Source organism: Lontra canadensis, unplaced genomic scaffold (assembly GCF_010015895.1).
Source record: "Lontra canadensis isolate GAN:19392208 unplaced genomic scaffold, GSC_riverotter_1.0 scaffold19, whole genome shotgun sequence".
Lineage (NCBI taxonomy): Eukaryota > Metazoa > Chordata > Mammalia > Carnivora > Mustelidae > Lontra > Lontra canadensis.
Genome location: NW_022631013.1, coordinates 10,180,127 through 10,198,718, shown reverse-complemented (window position 1 = coordinate 10,198,718; position 18,592 = coordinate 10,180,127). Strand labels below are relative to the sequence as shown.

The following is an 18,592-nucleotide window of genomic DNA, read 5'->3' as shown; positions in this document are numbered from 1 at the left end:
ATGCCCCAGAAAATGAAGGGTTTTTTTTTTTAAGTGTATTTGTTTGTTTTTTAAAGATTTATTTATTTGACAGACAGAGTTCACAAGTAGGCAGAGAGGCAGGCAGAAAGAGAGAGGGGGTAAGTAGGCTCCCTTCTGAGCAGAGAGCCTGATGCGGGGCTCGATCCCAGAACCCTGGGATCACGACCTGAGCCAAAGGCAGAGGCTTTAACCCACTGACCCACCCAGGTGCCCCAATGAAGGTTATTTTAAAGGTAGGGTACCAGAGGGGCGCCTGGGGGGCTCAGACAGTTGAGCATCCAACTCTTGGTTTTGGCTCAGGTCATACCTCAGGATCCTGGAATTGAACCCTGCATCTGACTCTGTGCTGGGCATGGAGTCTACCTGAAAATTCTCACTCCCTCTACCCCACCCCAGCCTGCATGGACTCTCTCGCACTCTCTCAAATAAATAAATATTAAAAGGAAAAAAAAAGACAAGCTGCTGTAATGCACAAGTTTTCTCACTAATTACTCTTGCAAATGAAGTTTTAAGAAAGTTATTAGGGGCGCCTGGGTGCCTCAGTGGGTTAAGCCTCTGCCTTCTGCTCGGGTCATGATCCCAGGGTCCTGGGATCGAGCTCCGCATTGGGGTCTCTGCTCAGCAGGGAGCTTGCTTCCCCCTCTCTCTCTGCCTGCCTCTCTGCCTACTTGTGATCTCTGTCAAATAAATAAATAAAATCTTTTAAAAAATAAAATAAAATAAAAAATAAAAAAGCTATTAATCATATAGCATACTTAAGGCTGTAAGAAGAGCAACTAGTGAGGCTCCTGGGTGGCTCAGCCCATGATTCCAGGGTCCTGTGATCGAGTCCTGCATAGGGCTCCCTGTTCGGCAGGGAGCCTGCTTTCTCCCTCTCACTCCCACTGCTTGTGCTCCTTCTTTTGCTGCCTCTTTCTCTCTCTCTCTGTCAAATCAATAAATAAATAAAATCTAAAAAAAAAATAAATAAAACACAAAAGGGGGCACCTGGGTGGCTCAGTGCGTTGAGAAGCTGCTTTCAGCTTGGGTCATGATCCCAGCGTCCTGGGATCAAACCCCACCATCAGGCTCCCTGCTCAGCGGAGAGGCTGATTCTCCCTCTCCCTCTGCCTGCTGCTCTGCCTACTTGTGTTCTCTCTCCACCTAATAAATAAACAAAAATTCTTAAAAAAAAAAAAAAAAGCAACTAGTGACTCAATACAAAGTTAGTTTCACACAGTTTAATACAAACTGGTTATAGGAGAATATTAACTTGCTAAATTTTTTTTTTTTAAGATTTTATTTATTTATTTGACGGTCAGAGATCACAAGTAGGCAGACAGGCAGGCAGAGAGAGAGGAAGGGAAGCAGGGTCCCTACTGAGCAGAGAGCCCGATACGGGGCTCGATCCCAGGACCCTGAGATCATGACCTGAGCCGAAGGCAGAGGCTTAAACCACTGAGCCACCCAGGTGCCCCTTAACTTGCTAAAATTTAAAAAGCAACATGAAGTACATAAAAAGATAATATAGTATTGTCAAGGTAAATTACTACTCCAATCTGATTTCATGAGGACTGCAGTTAAGAACTCTAGCTAATTCAGGGCACCTCGGTGGCTCAGTCGGTTACTTATCTGCCCTCAGCTCAGGTCATGAATGATCTCCAGAGTCCTGGGATCCTCACAGGATCAGGCTCCCTGCTCAGTGGGGAACCTGCCTCTCCCTCTCCCTCTGTCCCTTCCCCTCCCATGCTCTTGCTCTCTTTTTCAAATAAATAAAATCTTAAAAAAAAAAAAAAAGAAGAAGAACTCTAGCTAATTCCAAATTGGGTCAGGAAATCCAGACAAGGATTTTCCTCAATGTTGGGTTCCTCTTAATCCTACCAGCACCTAGCACCACATCTAATCTTTAGAAGGGGAGGCCTGTTCATATTCGCTTGCCATCTCCCCTTAAACTTTCTGAAAATATGATTCTATAACTAATACCCCTAAGTAATATGTATTTTGCAAATACAACTAGACAAAAAAATGCCCTTACAATAAGAAAGTTTGTTTTTTTGTTTTTGTTTTTGTTTTTTTACAATGAGAAAGGTAAGCAATGACTTTTGTAGTTACCAGTAGTCTGAAATCATAAGGCCTATAAGACTAACAAAAGAACAAGAAAGTAATGGCTAATTACAAGTGAACAGGGAGTCATAACATAAGGCATTAGCTAATTAGAAATTTTTAATCAGTATAATTTTTTTTTATCCCTAACCCCTCTACCTTAGCCAATTCATTAAAATTCTTAAATTAATTTAAAAACAATTTTTAATGGGGCACCTGGGTGGTTCAGTCAGTTAAGTATCTGCATTTGGGTCAGGTCATGATCTCAGGGTCCTGGAATCAAGCCCCACATCAGGCTCCCTGCTCAGTGCTTCTTCTTCCTCAGCTCCTCCCCCGACTTGTTCTCTCTCAAATAATCTTTGAAAACATTTTTTTAACATAAAAAAAGTCCCAAAAGGAGATAGAGCCATAAGCCTATCAATTCTATTTTTTTTTAATATTTTATTAATTTATTTGAGAGAGAGTGAACAAGCAGGGGGAAGGGCAGAGGAAGAAACAGACTCCCCTGCTGAACCTAGAGCCTGACATGTGGCTTAATCCCAGGACCCTGAGATCATGACCTGAGCTGAAGGCAGATGTTTAACCAACTGAGCCACCCAGGCACCCCTCAATTCTTTAAACTGCGAATTAACATTGGGGGAAAAATAATTTCAAGAGGTAACTGAACCAAAAATGTCGTCTCCTCCCCAATTCTCAAAAATCACATCACACCGGGGCGCCTGGGTGGCTCAGTGGGTTAAAGCCTCTGCCTTTGGCTCAGGTCATGATCCCAGGGTCCTGGGATCGAGCCCCACATAGGGCTCTCTGCTTAGCGGGGAGCTTGCTTCCCTTCCTCTCTCTCTGCCTGCCTCTCTGCCTACTTGTGATCTCTGTCAAATAAATAAATAAAATCTTTAAGAAAAAAAAAAAAATCACATCACACCTCACATAAGAGAGAAAAGAGCACCCTGGACAGTTAAAAACATGAGTTCCAGTTTTAACTCTTCCGTCAATTTGGGATGGTTTAGGGCCTATCAAAACCTTTGGGTGGAAAAAAAAAAAAGAACTCAGGGCTGCTTCTGTAGAAAGAGAAGTCTGGAGTAAATGATCTGACAACCTTTTCAGAATTGAGGGTCTGGATCTATTCTTTTATAACTATAGACTTTAGAGGATTTTATGCACTCATACACATAAGAAAAATACCACAAGACTTCCTTCATATTCTTAGTTATGAGAGCACATAAACACATGTAATCACTTGCTGAGTCTATGACTCAGTAAGTATACACAGTCCACACCCACTTTTTTAAGAAGAAAATGCTTACTTTTAACACTAATAACCCTACTTCACTCTACAAGTAGCCAATATGATAAAATTGGTTAACTTTTATTTTACACAAGCTAAATATCACACCATGGGTTATGAATCTGACCTGAAAGAAATAACAACAAACAAATTTTTTGTTCTTTCAGGAGTCTTGTGGATTACATTGTTCTGACTGTTGGGAGTCATGTGAAATCTGAATGTTTTTTTCCCATGGAATTAAAAATCTAACAGAGCCTTGTTCACCAAACTTGAGAACTCACCCCAAAGGGAACACTGTGCAGTACACCAGGAAACAAACAATATAAAGATGGCACAACCCCACAGAGGGAGATAGTCTTCCTTCCGACCTATCATCATCAGAAGGTCAACAGTAACCTAATGGTATGTCACAATGCCTACGTAACTCATCTCACTTCAACACAGACATTTTATCATTTCACAAGAAGTACAGTATAATAAGATACTTAGAGACCGCATTCACACAATTTATTACAATATATGTCATTATAATTGCTCCATTTTATTACCGTTGTTAATTTCTTACTATGCCTAATTTATAAATTAAAATTGATCTCATCTAGGACAACTCATTGGCTCAGTCAGTAGAGCAGGTGACTCTTGATCTCAAGGTTGTAAGTTCAAGCCCCATGTTGGGTATAGAGATTAAAAATAAAATATTTTGGGACAGCTGGGTGGCTTAGTTAAGTACCTACCTTTGGCTCAAGTCATGATCCCAGAGTCCTGGGATCTAGCCCCAAGTCAGGCTCCCTACTCACAGGGATCCTGCTTCTCTCTCTCCTCCCTGCTCATGCGCTCACTCTCCCAAATAAATAAATAAAATCTTTAAAAAATAAAATAAAATCTTTTGGGGTGCCTGGGTGGCTCAGTCATTCAAGCAGCTGACTCAATTGATTTCAGGTCCGGTCATGATCTCAGGGTCATGAGATCAAGTCCCATGTCAGGCTCTGCACTGGCCTTAGAGCCTGCTTAAGATTCTATCCCTCTTCCTCTGTTCCTCCCTCCACCCTCGTGCTCTCTCTCTCTAACATAAATAAATAAATAAATAAATAAATAAATAAAATCTTTTTAAAAATAAATAAAACTGATCATATGTATATCTGTACAAGAAAAAATACAGTACAGAACTTCATCAACTTATGATGGAGTGATATCTCAATAACCCTATTATAAATTGAAAAAAATCCTAAGTCAAAAACACATTTAATACACCTAACCTACTGAACACTATAGCTTAGTCTCACCTACCTTAAGTGTGCTCAGAACATTTATATTAGCTTACACATGGGCAAAATAATCTAACACAGGGGCGCCTGGGTGGCTCAGTGGGTTAGGCCGCTGCCTTCGGCTCGGGTCATGATCTCGGAGTCCTGGGATCGAGCCCCGCATCGGGCTCTCTGCTCGGCGGGGAGCCTGCTTCCTCCTCTCTCTCTGCCTGCCTCTCTGCCTGCTTGTGATCTCTCTGTCAAATAAATAAATAAAATCTTTAAAAAAAAAAAAAAAAAAATCTAACACAAAGTCTATTCTATAATAAAGTGATGAATATCTCCTTTAATTTACAGAATACTATACTAAAAGTAAAAAACAGCTGTATGGGTACAAAATGGTTGTAAGTGTATCTGCTGTTTACCCTCATGGTCAGATGGCTAACTGAGAGCTGCAGCTGCTGTCACTGCCCAGTATCATAAGAGAGTATCATACCAGGGTGCCTGGGTCAGTGGGTTAAGCCTCTGCATTCGGCTCAGGTCATGATCTTGGGATCCTGGGATGGAGTCCCGCATCAGACTCTGCTTGGCAGGGAGCCTGCTTCCCCCTCCCTCTCTGCCTGCCTCTCTGCCTACTTGTGATCTCTCTATACAAAATAAATAAAATCTAAAAAAAAAAGAGAGAGAGAGTATCATACCAACATTCAGCTAGCCTGGGAAAAGATCAAAGTATGGTTTCTATTAAATATATATTGCTGGGGCACCTGGGTGGCTCAGTGGGTTAAAGCGTCTGCTTTCGGCTCATGATCCCAGGGTCCTGGAATCAAGCCCCAAATGGGGCTCTCCGCTTGGCAGGGAGCTTGCTTCCCTTCCTCTCTCTCCGCCTGCCTCTCTGCCTACTTGTCATCTCTGTCAAATAAATAAATAAATAAAATCTTTTTTTAAATAAATACATGCATATTGCTTTCACATCATAAAGTCAAAAAACTGTAAATCGAACCACTGTAAGTTGGGAAACATCTGTATATATGGGGTTCACAAAACCCAAAGTTTCAGGCATCCACTGGGAATCTTAGAGCATATCCTCTGCAGATCACGGGGGACTACTGTACACAACAGAATCTTGCTTCTCTATTTTACAACTGAAAAACCTTAATATGAAATGATTTATAATAAAAAGACACAAGAAGGACAGAGATCTTTAAATTAATCTTACCTGCTATGTAAGTATCTATCAAATAGGTATCTACCAAAATGGGTTGTCATTTATCTCTGATAACAAAACTTAATGCATTCTTCTTATGAATAAAAACAAAGATTAATAATAGAAAAATTAAAGTAAATGGTACAATCAAGTGAATCTAAGAAGGGTTATTATAAGGATTAAAAAAATAATAAAGCAATAGTTACTAGATTTACTAGCACCTCCTCACCTTCCTAAATCTTTTTTTTTTTTTTAAAGATTTATTTATTTATTTGACAGAGATCACAAGTAGGCAGAGAGGCAGGCAGAGAGGGGTGGGGGGAAACATGCTCCCAGATGAGCAGAGAGCCTGATGCGGGGCTCGATCCCAGGACCCCGGGATCATGACCCGAGCCAAAGGCAGAGGTTTCAACCCACTGAGACACCCAGGCGCCCCCTTAAATCTTTTTTTTTTTTTAAAGATTTTGTTTATTTATCTGACAGAGAGAGAGAGAGAGAGAGATCACAAGTAGGCAGAGAGAGGAAGGGAAGCAGGCTCCCCGCCTAGCAGAGAGCCTGATGTGGGGCTCAATCCCAGGACCCTGGGATCATGACCTGAGCCGAAGGCAGAGGCTTTAACCCACTGAGCCACCCAGGTGCCCCAATCTTTTTTTTTTTCTTAAGACTGTTATTTATTTATTTGAAAGAGAGCAACCAAAAGCAAGGTGAGGAACAAAGAGAGACGCAGGCTCTCCATTTAGCAGGGAGCCCGATCAGGACTCAATCCCAGGACTCTGGGATCATGACCTGAACTGAAGGCAGATGCTTAACCGACTTAGCCACCCAGGTACCCCCTAAATCTTATATTAATAAAAGTAGTTCCACATGTCAATGGCTTGTACTTACTCTAAGGAACAAAGAAAGGTGGTACCAGAAAACCATCACCTATAGTAAAAAACCCATATATTTTTATACTTAATTATGAGTTCTTGGTAATCAAATAGAAAACCCTCTATAAAGGTTACAGACAAATAGAGCAACAGAACAGAATCCAAAAACAGACCCACATATACACAAAATATTTTTAAAACAAAAAAGCAATCAACAGAGAAAGGGTAATTATTTCAAAAAACGTTACTGGAACAAATAGATTATCTACATCCAAAAAAAATTTTTTTAAAACACAAAACCTCCCATCCACACTTCTCATCATATACAGAAAAATTAACTCAAAATGCACCAAAGACTTTATAAAATCTAAAACCATAAAACTTCTAGAAGAGAACATCAAGAAAATCATTCTGACCTTAGATAATCATTCTGACATTAGATAATAATTTCTTAGATATAACAAAGCACAAACCATTAAAGAAAAAATAAAGTGGACTTCATTAAAACTTCTCCTAAAAAGACACTGTAAACAAAATAAATAATAAGCAAATGTATGAAATATATTTTAAAAGTAACTGTTTAGGGGTGCCTGGGTGGCTCAGCGGGTTAAGGCCTCTGCCTTCGGCTCAGGTCATGATCCCGGGGTCCTGGGATCGAGCCCCGCATCGGGCTCTCTGCTCGCCGGGGAGCCTGCTTCCCCCCTCTCTCTCTCTGCCTGTCTCTCTGCCTACTTGTGATCTCTGTCAAATAGATGAATAAAATATTTAAAAAACAAAAAGTAACTGTTTATAAGCATAGAAAAAAGAACGAAAAGAGAACACACAGTAATGGAGGTAAGTTTTGGACTAAGAAAAATCACAGTCTGAGTCACAGTTCTGCCACTTATTAGCTGTATACTCCTTGAACAAGTTAACATAACTGAACTTCAGGTACCCAACCTATAAAATGGGGATAATAATAGGTAAGAACTATCCCATAGGATTATTTTAAGGATTAAACAGGATAATGAACATTAAGTACTTAGAACAATCCTCATAGGTATGTTTTCAATCAATGTTAGTTATGCAAATATTTTATACAAGTATTACAATAGTGGGTATTTCAAATGATGGGTTACAAGTAAGTTTTACTTTTCCTTATCTCCACATTGAGTTTTCAAAGTAACTATGTATCACATATTCCAAATAATAAAACTTAACTTTTTAGATCCCTAAATGATTACAAGTTGAAACAAATAAACCTAACTGTAGGGGCAACTGGGTGGCTCAGTGGGTTGAGCCTCTGCCTTCAGCCCAGGATTTGTGATCGCTCTATAAAATAAATAAATAAAAATCTTCAAAAAAAAAACCTGGGGCGCCTGGGTGGCTCAGTGGGTTAAAGCCTCTGCCTTCAGCTCAGATCATGATCCCAGGGTCCTGGGATCGAGCCCCACATTGGGCTCTCTGCTCAGCAGGGAGCCTGCTTCCTCCTCTCTCTCTGCCTGCTTCTCTGCCTACTTGTGATCTCTGTCAAATAAATAAAATCTTAAAAAAAAAAAAACCTAACTGTACATAAAATTAATGACCACACCCAGAAAATTATTTCATTGACTTCAGAACTCAGTATTCTAACTGCATAGTAGTGTGATATGTTCCAAAAACATAAAGAACTAGAAAGACTTTAGATTTTTTTTGTTAGCGATAATATCAGTATTACCATTTTAAAGCCATTTTATGTGAATATCCAATACAGTAAATAATTATGCTTGTATTGTAAGGAATCAAGACTTTTTATGTAAGAGATAAAAAAAGACAAGTACAATATTAAAGAAGTAAAAACCCTATAATTCCTAAATCTGAATTATAAAAAATCAATATGAACTTGTGATTTTTTTAAAATGTTTGTAGGGGTACCTGGCTGGCTCAGATGGTAGAGCATGCAACTACTGATCTCAGGGTCATGAGTTTAAGTCCCATGTGGCGCATGAAGCCTACTTAAAAATATAAAAAATAAAAATATTTTTAAAGATTTTATTTATTGGGGGGGCACCTGGGTGGCTCAGTCATTATGTGTCTGCCTTCAGCTCAGGTCATGATCCCAGGGTCCTAGGATCAAGCCCCGAATCGGGCTACCTGATCCACAGGAAGCTCGCTTCCCCCTCTCTCACTCCCCCTGCTGTAGTCCCTCTCTCACTGTCTCTCCCTCCATCCAATAAATAAATAAAATCTTAAAAAAAAAAAAAAAAAAGATTTTATTTATTGGGACACCTGGGTAGCTTAGTCAGTCGAGCATCTGCCTTCAGCTCAGGTCATGATCCCAGGGTCCTGGGATTGAGCCCCACATCAGGCTCTCTGCTCTGCGGGGAGCCTGCTTCTTCCTTTCTCTCTCTGCCTGCCTCTCTGCCTACTTGTGATTTCTGTCTGCAAATAAGTAAATAAAATCTTAAAAAAAAAAAAAAATGAAACAACTAGTTCATAAAAAAGAAAGCCTACAGATAGAACATACAATTCTTGATCTCGGGGTTATAGGTTCAAGCCACACACTGGGTATGGAGATTACTTAAAAATAAAATCTTAAGGGGCACCTGGGTGGCTCAGTGGGTTAAAGCCTCTGCCTTCGGCTCAGGTCATGATCCCAGTGTCCTGGGATCGAGCCCCACATCGGGCTCTCTGCTCTGCAGGGAGCCTGCTTCCTCCTCTCTCTCTCTCTGCCTGCCTCTCTGCCTACTTGTGATCTCTGTCAAATAAATAAATAAAATCTTAAAAAATAAATAAATAAATAATCTTTTAAAAATGACTATAATTGCTCAAACACATGGTATAAATTTAGGAGTTTATGATAATACTCGAAGAACAGATCCTTAGAAAACCAACAGTTGGGACACCTGGGTGGTCTAGTCAGTTGGACATCTGCCTTCAGTTCAGGTCATCATCTCAGGGTCCTGAGACCAAGCCCTGGGGGGAGAAGCTTCCCCCCTCCAACTCATGTATACTCTCTTGCAAATAAAAAATAAAATCTTTAAAGAAAACCAAAAGTCAAAAAAAAGGGGGGGGCACCTGAGTGGCTCAATCAGTTAAGTATCCAACACTTTTTTTTTTTTTAAAGATTTTATTTATTTATTTGACAGAGAGAGATCACAAGTAGATGGAGAGGCAGGCAGAGAGAGAGAGAGGGAAGCAGGATCCCTGCCGAGCAGAGAGCCTGATGCGGGACTCAATCCCAGGACCCTGAGATCACGACCCGAGCAGAAGGCAGTGGCTTAACCCACTGAGCCACCCAGGCGCCCAAGTGTCCAACTCTTAATCTCAGCTCAGGTCTTGATCACACAGTTGTCGAATTCAAGCCCCACGCTGAGCTCTACACTAGGTGTGTATACTTAAAAAAAAAAAAAAGAAAAGAAAAAGAAAGAACTCAAAATAGCCTGTTACCATAAAAGGAAACTGTTACACTCTTTACTTTGAAATTAGTTAATTAAAAGAATGAAGCATTCATCCTCCTTTTTTTTTATTTTTACTATTTTTTATTTTAATTCCAGTATAGTTAACATGGTGTTATAGCAGCTTCAGGTATACAATATAGTAATTCAACAATTCTCATCATGGTAAGTGTACTCATCCACCCTTTCCAATAGGAACTATATACTTCAGTGTAAGCCTGCTGCTGAGGGAAAGCTCTTTAGAGAAGAACAGTACTCAAAAACATAAATGTAACAGAATTAGCATGATGATAAAATTTCACAACTTTTTTTTCTAAATTTATTTATTTGAGAGAGTGAGAGAGAGTACAAGCAGAGGGAGGGGAAGAGGGAGAGGAAGGAGCAGACTCCCTGCTAAGCAGGGAGCTCAATGTGGGGCTCGATCCCAGGACCCCGGGATCATGACCCAATCTAAAGGCAGACACCCAACCGACTAAGCCAACCAGGAGCCCCCATTTTCACAACTCCTAATTAAGTAACTGATTCAAGTATCATCAGTGGATACTAAACATTAAGTTAAGATTAATAGGAAACAAAAAAAAAAAAGATTAATAGGAAACATAGGGCCTCTGGGTGGCTCAGTTGGTTAAGCGACTGCCTTCAGCTCAGGTCAGGATCCCGGTGTCCTGGGATCGAGTCCCCTATCAGGCCTCCCTGCTCTGCAGGGAGCCTACCGCTTACTCTCCCTCTGCCTGCCACTCCCATTTGTGCATGCCCGCACCCACTCGCGCTCTCTCACTCTCTTGCATTCCCTCTCTGTCAAATAAATAAATAAATAAAATCTTTAAATAAAAAAAGATTAATAGGGAATATTATAGAAGATCAGGCTGACACCATCCGAACACAATAAAATCACTGAAAGTGGGACAACCAGTCATTATATATCTCCTACTGTGATGCAGAAGTAATTACAGAGCACCACCTATGTGGTGCTATTCCCCCCACCATCAGAAAATAAAAATAAAAAACATGAATTAAATCAAGCTTCTAGGGCAGCTGGGTGGCTCAGTAGGTTGTGTGTCTGCCTTAGGCTCAGGTAATGATCCCAGAGTCCCAGGATCAAATCCCAAGTCAGGCTCTCTGCTCAGCAGGGAGTCTGCTTCTCCCCCTGACCCTGCCCCGTTTCACACTTTCTCTCTCTCTCTCTCTCAAATAAATAAATAAAATCTTTGAAAAATTTGTATTGTATTGCAATCAAGAAAATATTGCCCAAATACCCATAACCCAATGAATAATATGAAACAATTTTCAAATTTTAAAACTTGGGTATACACCTTAAATATGTTAAAATTTTGTCAAATACAAGAAAATACAAGAATACAAGAAAAAAATATACATATACACCACAAGAGAACTGAAAAAAAAATTATAAAAAAATAAGCAAATCAAGCCTATAACCATGGTTCAGTGGGTTAAGCCTCTGCCTTTGGCTCGGGTCATGATCTCAGGGTCCTGGGATTGAATCCTGCATCAGGCTCTCTGCTCTGCAGGGAGCCTGCTTCCTCCTCTCTCTCTCTCTGTCTGTCTCTCTGCCTACCTGTGATCTCGGTCAGATAAATAAGTAAAATATTAAAAAAAAAATAGAAGAGCAAGTGGGAAAAAATAAACCACAAGAATACAGATACTGAATGTAGGATAGCTACAGAACAAATGCCCTGGTTTCTCCAGTGAATCAATCATATGAAAAGGGGGTACTTATCATATAATAAAAAAGCCTTGGACATGAAAGCCAAATAAGTGATAAATACAGACCTTATCTGAACTATGAATGGCACAAGCTGCTTGTAAAATGACACTTTTTTTTTTTTTTTTTTTTTTTATTGGAGAGAGAAAGAGCAAGCACAAGCCGGGAGGAAGGGCAGAGGGAGAGAGAGAAGCAGACTCCCTGCTCAGCAGGGAGCCCAATGTGGAGCTCAATCCCAGGACCCTGAGATCATGACATGAGCTGAAGGCAGATACTTAACCGACTGAGCCATCCAGGAGACCTAACACTTTTTTTTTAAGATTTATTTATTTGAGAGAGACAAAGTGTATGAGAGTACAAAGGGGAGGCTCGGGAGAAGGAGATGGAGAAAGAATCTCCAGCAGACTCTGAGCTGAGAGCAGAGCCTGACTCAGGCTTGACCTGATGACCCTGAGATCACAACCTGAGCCAAAACCAATAGTTACATACTCAACCAACTGCACCACCCAAGCACCCCCTAAAGTGACACTTTTAAGACAGTAAGAGAAATTTAATATGGATGGCATTAGATTATAAAGAACTAATAATTATCAGATGGGATAATAGCATGGTGGTTATGTTGTTAAAAGAAAGCCTTATCAGAGGTTCATAATAATGTGTTTACAGGAAAGCTGGGATTTGCTTTAAAATACTTCAGGCCCTGGGGCACCTAGCTGGTTCAGTCTGTAAAGCAAGTGACTCTTGATATCAGGATCCTGAGTTAGAGCCCCACACTGGGGATAGAGATTACCAAAAAAAAAAAAAAAAAACCCAACTTGGGGCACCTGGGTGGCTCAGTCAGTTATCAGCCCAACTCGATTTCAGCTCCAGGGCATAATCTCAGGATCTTGTAATCAAGCCCCACATCAGGTTCTGCACTCAGAAGTCTACCTGGGACTCTCTCTCCCTCTCCCACTACCTGCCCCCCAACCCGGTCACACTTTCTTTCTCTCTAAAATAAATAAGTAAATCTCAAAAAATAAACTAAAAAAAAAAAAAAAAAAAAAAAAAAAAAAAAAAAGGCATGCCTAGCAGAGAAGGGTTTCCTAAATGAAACAAAGAGCACAAACCATAAAAAACGGAAATTTTCAATTAATTAAAATTATGAACTTTTCGGGGCATCTGGGTGGCTCAGTTGGTTAAGTTGGTTGGTCTTCGGCTCAAGTCATGGTCCCCGGGTCCTGGGATCGAGTACAGCCCTGGGCTACCCCCCCTCAGGAGGGAGCCTACTTCTCCCTCTCCCTCTGCCTATTGCTCCCTCTGCTTGTGCATGTGTGTGTGCTCTGTCAAATAAATAAATAAAATCTTTTTTAAAAAAGTCTTAAAAGTCAATCAGAAAAAGAGAAACAACTCAAAAGAGGCAAAGAACTTGAATATACACTTCACGGAAGAAGCACAAATAACGAACACATAAAAGGATGCTTAACTTAAGGAAATGCTAATAAAAACAAAATACACAATATTTAAAACCCACTAGGTTAGAAAAAAATTTAAAAGTCTGACAATATCAAGTGTTGTGGAGGAAGTGAGGCAACCAAAACACATACTGCTGGCTCTTGACTCAGTAACCACAAGATTTATAATTACCATAAGCCAATTCAGTGACTCAACCACTAGTAGGGTTTGGTAAGCAATTAAGCAACTGATAATGACCAATCCAGACTTATGAGAACATATCCAGACTACTGCCAAATACAAATTTTGGCCTTTCATGAACTGAATCCTACCTGACTCAGCAATACAAGTAAGAAAACTTGAGTCTCTTACCCAGTTTATCCAGTTTATTTTGTTAAGTACAAAATGTTCAGGTATGCATCTCCTCCTAAAATACTAATGACATCTTAGTGACTACAATTTTAATGAACTATTATCATCCCAGTTACACTACTATTCCAAAAAGAACAAGTAGTTTTAAATGTCATTATTTTAAAAACAGTGGTTATACTTTAAATTTACTTGATAGGAATCGGAATGACCTTGTGACTGCCTAAGAGTCACAAACGTGTAACAGATATAGTTTGGATACTGAAGTGTAACAAATTCAAGTCCAAATTCAGAGTACCATTTTATCTCTGTAACCTTAAATGACTAGAATTCACTGATTCTCAATTTCCTCAACAGCTAAAAAGCATGTGTATCCCAACCTATCTAATCATATTGCAAAGATTAAAAGATTATGTAAAGTGCTTAACAATGCCTTCCTCATTAGCTTAGGCCCAGTGTTAGCACTCTTCCCTTTTTAAATCTTGCTACTCTCACCTAAATTTTTTTTCAAAGATTTTATTTATTTATTTGACAGACGGAGATCACAAGTAGGCAGAGAGGCAGGCAGAGAGAGAGAGAAGAGGAAGCAGGCTCCCTGCAGAACAGCCCGACGAGGGGCTAGATCCCAGGACCCCGGGATCATGACCTGAGCCGAAGGCAGAGGCTTTAACCCACTGAGCCACCCAGGAGCCCCTCACCTAAAATTTTTAAAGCATAAAATTACAACTCTCAATTCATAGGAAAATATTACTCTTAATTCAAATAATTGCTAATATTACAAAATTGTGCAGTACAAGTTAGAAGAGAAACACCTGCTTACTTCTTCCTCTACCCGAAAGGCTTTCCTAAATTATTAGATTCTGGAAAAAACAACAGATTTTCACTTATCTTCGTGATACAAAAGCAGGGATGTTATGCTAAATCTAAACCCAGTTGATTTCTAAGATTCAAGGGTTTTTTGATTCTAAGAAAAACCCTTTTTTGATGGGGAGCAGGTAGAGAATCTACCTGGCTCCACACCCAACACGGAACCCCACACGGGGCTCAATCTCACGACCCTAAGATCATGACCTAAACTGAAATTAAGAGTTGGCTGCTTAACCGACCGAGCCACCCAGGCACCCAGAAAAAGCTATTTAATACTTAAAGTACTACAGACTAACTTTTGCATTTCTTAAAAAGCCTACCTAGGGGCACCTGGGTGGCTCAGTAGGCTAAAGCCTCTGCCTTCGGCTCAGGTCATGATCCCAGGTCCTGGGATCGAGCCCCACATCGGGCTCTCTGCTAGGCGGGGACCCTGCTTCCCTTCCTCTCTCTCTGCCTCTCTCTCTGCCTACTTGTGATCTCTCTCTCTCTGTCAAACAAAATCTTAAAAAAAAAAAAAAAAGCCTACCTAAAGAAAATTACCTGATTAATGATGGATTGATGGTACTGTTTTTTTGGGGGGAGGGGTGGTATGCTTGTGGGAAAAAGATTTACTTAAAATAATCTCCACGTTAAAAACCTCAAAACTGGGACGCCTGGGTGGCTCAGTTGGTAGGGCAGCTGCCTTCGGCTCAGGTCATGATCCCAGCGTCCTGGGATCGAGTCCCACATCGGGCTCCTTGCTCTGCAGGGAGCCTGCTTCTCCCTCTGCCTCTGCCTGCCATTCTGTCTGCCTGTGCTCTCTCTCTCTCTCATAAATAAATAAAATCTTTAAAAAAATAAAAAAAAATAAAAAAAATAAAAACTCAAAACAGGAGAGCCCAGGTGGCCCAGTCAGTAGGCCCAAACTCTTAATCTCGAGGTCATGAATTCAAGTCCATCTTGAGTGTAGAGCTTATTTTAAAAACAAAACAAGGGGCACCCAGGTGGCTCAGTTGTTAAGTGTCAAGCGTCTGCCTTTGGCTCAGGTCAAGAGATCCCAGGATCCTGGGATCCAGCCCCGCATCAGGCACCCTGCTCAGCAGGAAGCCTGCCTCTCCCTCTCCCAGTCCCCCTGCTTGTGCTCCCTCTCTCACTGTCTCTCTCTGTCAAATAAATAAAATCTTCAAAACAGGGGCACCTGGGTGGCTCAGTGAGTTAAAGCCTCTGCCTTTGGCTCAGGTCATGATCCCAGGGTCCTAGGATCGAGCCCCGCATCGGGCTCTCTGCTCAGTGGAGAGCCTGCTTCTCCCTCTCTCTCTGCCTGCCTCTCTGCCTACTTGTGATCTCTGTCTGTCAAATAAATAAATAAAATCTTTAAAAAAAAAAAAATCTTCAAAACAAAACAAAACCCTCGAAACATTCAATGATTTAATTAGAGATAAGGAAAAATTTAATACTGGCATCTATATTCTGGGGTGATGAAAATACATTTGTAATGCTGAAAATACTTAGAGATAGTCACGAAATTAAACTTCAAGAATCCTCATTTTGGGGTGCCTGCGTGGCTCAGTGGGTTAAGCCTCTGCCTTCAGCTCAGGTCATGATCTCAGGGTCCTGGGATCCAAGCCCCACATCCGGCTCTCTGTTCAACAGGGAACCTGCTTCTCCCCCTCTCTCTGCCTGCCTCTCAGTTTACTTGTGATCTCTCTCTCTGTCAAATAAATAAAATCTTTAAAAAACAAAAAATCATTTTAAGTACGTTACCATATTTAAGATACAAAAGAAAAGACGCACAAGATAAAGTGACATTTGCCAGTCTAAGAAATGTGAACTAACAACCACTGATAAGAACTGTCTACAGACCTAATATCACATCAGGACTCTGTTACTGTTATCTTAAAAATCAAAATGAAAAATAAAATCTCCCTGGGGCAAATAATACATTATATGTTAATAAAAAATAATTAGTAAAAAAATAAATAAAATAAAAAATAAAATCTTTCACAGGCTCTAGCTGGCTCAGCTGGAAAAGCATGCAACTCAATCTTGGAATTGAGTTCGAGCCCCACATTGCATCTGGAGATTACTTTAAAAATTTATAAATCTTTCAGATCCACATAAATTATGTCAGGATGAAGTAATGGGTCAAAGAAAAATTCAGGAACTTCTTATAGCCACACTGTTTCATTTTCTTCCATAGTCATCATTTCCAAAGTAACACTTTTTTATCAAACGAGGTAATAGCAAGTTAGTAAGTTTTTTATTGTGCAGTGATACAGAAACATTAATTTTCCTATTTCCAAAATGAGAACGACTCTTAATGCAATGCAGAGTAGGCATTAAATGTTAAATAATAAAAGAAAAACGGAATAGAACTGATTAGAAATAAAAACCTAATTTATAACATTCCACTTAATAAGTTAATGCAGAAAATGTACTTCTTTAAGACTATGAAAATTTCACATTCTTTGTTATAAAATAATAACACAAACTTTCAGTTTAACTAGTTCGGGACATTAATTAGAAAGAACTAGCTATCACTATAGATTAAGCGCCCTGTCTTCCCCCCATCAAATGTGACAAAATTCCAAAAAGAAAGATCCATCATGTCTATCCAATTTCTCAAGTGCTAATAACTACAACTGAGGAAAGAGAGAAAACACTAATAAGTGGGGTTAGAACACCAAGTATTTAATAGTTAACTGAGTTACCCAATCTCGTTTTCTAACACTCTATGGTGTTTAAAAACTCAAATTTTTCTTTTGGCTTAATATAAAATGTATTTTCATTTTCAAGAGGCTAGTCTGTGTGGAGACAATCAAAGGTCAGAGATGCCTCATAGGTATCAAATAAATGACAAGTTGATGTTCCACAGTAAAGATTTGGGACTACTTCTGAGGCCCAAGTGGACTGTACAGGTTAAGTCTCCACCCAGGAAATAAACAAAAGAGCAAATATAAACATACTGGAGAAGACCAGACAACGTCAAAGATATCCCCAAAGACCCCTCACCCTGGCTCTGGTTTCCTCCCTTTCTCCCTAATCTCAACGTCTCTGGGAGAAGTAAATCTGCATCTCACTTCCCTAACTCAATCTCAACTCCCTATCACTCGCCTTCTTTACTAAAACCTGGATCCTCCTCCCCGACATCCTCTAATTCCCACCTAGCTCTCATTCCAGCCAGATACACATCTACTGCGCCTGTCTTCCAGTAAGGTATTAGTCCCCTTAATCCGAACTCATTTTTCGCATCCCATCTGCCTTCCGTCCTTTCAACTCTGGTCCCCTTACTCCGACCTTTCTCCCAGAATCCTCACCAAGTCACGGATCTCTGGCCCCTTTTTCCTCCTACCCCCTCAACTATACCTCCTTTCTTCCCACTTAGCCTCCAACCTCTTCCCAGGGAATCCTCCCGGTTCAGTCTCCCGGTACCGGTCCCCTCCCCCAACTCCGCCCCTCTCCCCCCCCCTTCTCCCAGCGGGAGGCCCCCTCACCTGAACGCCGCTGCCGCTGTCGTCCCAGAAGCCGAAACGCGCTGGCGCCGGACAGCCTTTCAGGCTCGGTCCCCGTTGAGTTCCTGACGGCCCTAGGGAAAGCGAGCGCCACCACCTCCAACTCTCCCCGCCCCGGGCCAGGCCGTCACCGTAGCCACTGCCAGTACCACGGCCGCCATGTTGAAGTCCTACTTCCCTCCTCCTTCCCCCACCACTCCGCCTCTTTGGGCGTCTGGCGTCATGGCGCCGCGCTCCACCCTCCCTGGGCCAATGGGAGGAGCCGACAGTGACGTAACTAATCTCTCTTCCACGCCCCACAACTCCAGTTCTCTGGACCGCTGCAATTGGAAAGAGTGGACCCTGCAATGGGAAGGATGGGGGTCACTGAAAGGGTAAGGTGTAGAGGCTGGGGAAGGGGTCCAGGCAAGAACCTGAGAGGTTCGAATCGCCAAGGGACGCACAAAGACTTACTAATGAGACCTGTTTGGGAATCAGAATATCTGGCTTCTTGTCCCGAGTCCGTGGTCTGGTACAAGTCCCACTCTTTCCGGGCCTCATTTTCCTCGTTTACAAAGATTGGGTTGAAAGACGACCTCTAAATCTCC

General features: G+C 41.0%; 1 protein-coding gene across 2 annotated transcripts in view; it reads right to left on the bottom strand.

Moving 5' to 3' along the window:
* Positions 1 to 18,200, bottom strand: part of UBAP1 (ubiquitin associated protein 1) — a 61,515-nt gene extending 43,315 nt beyond the window's left edge. Inside the window, exon 1 of one of the 2 annotated variants that reach the window (XM_032860399.1) lies at positions 17,988 to 18,200. The gene's annotated coding sequence lies outside the window, so the exon portion shown is untranslated. The remainder of the gene's footprint in view (positions 1 to 17,987) is intronic. The other variant, XM_032860400.1, reaches the window with a different exon arrangement.
* Positions 18,201 to 18,592: the final 392 nt, after the last annotated feature.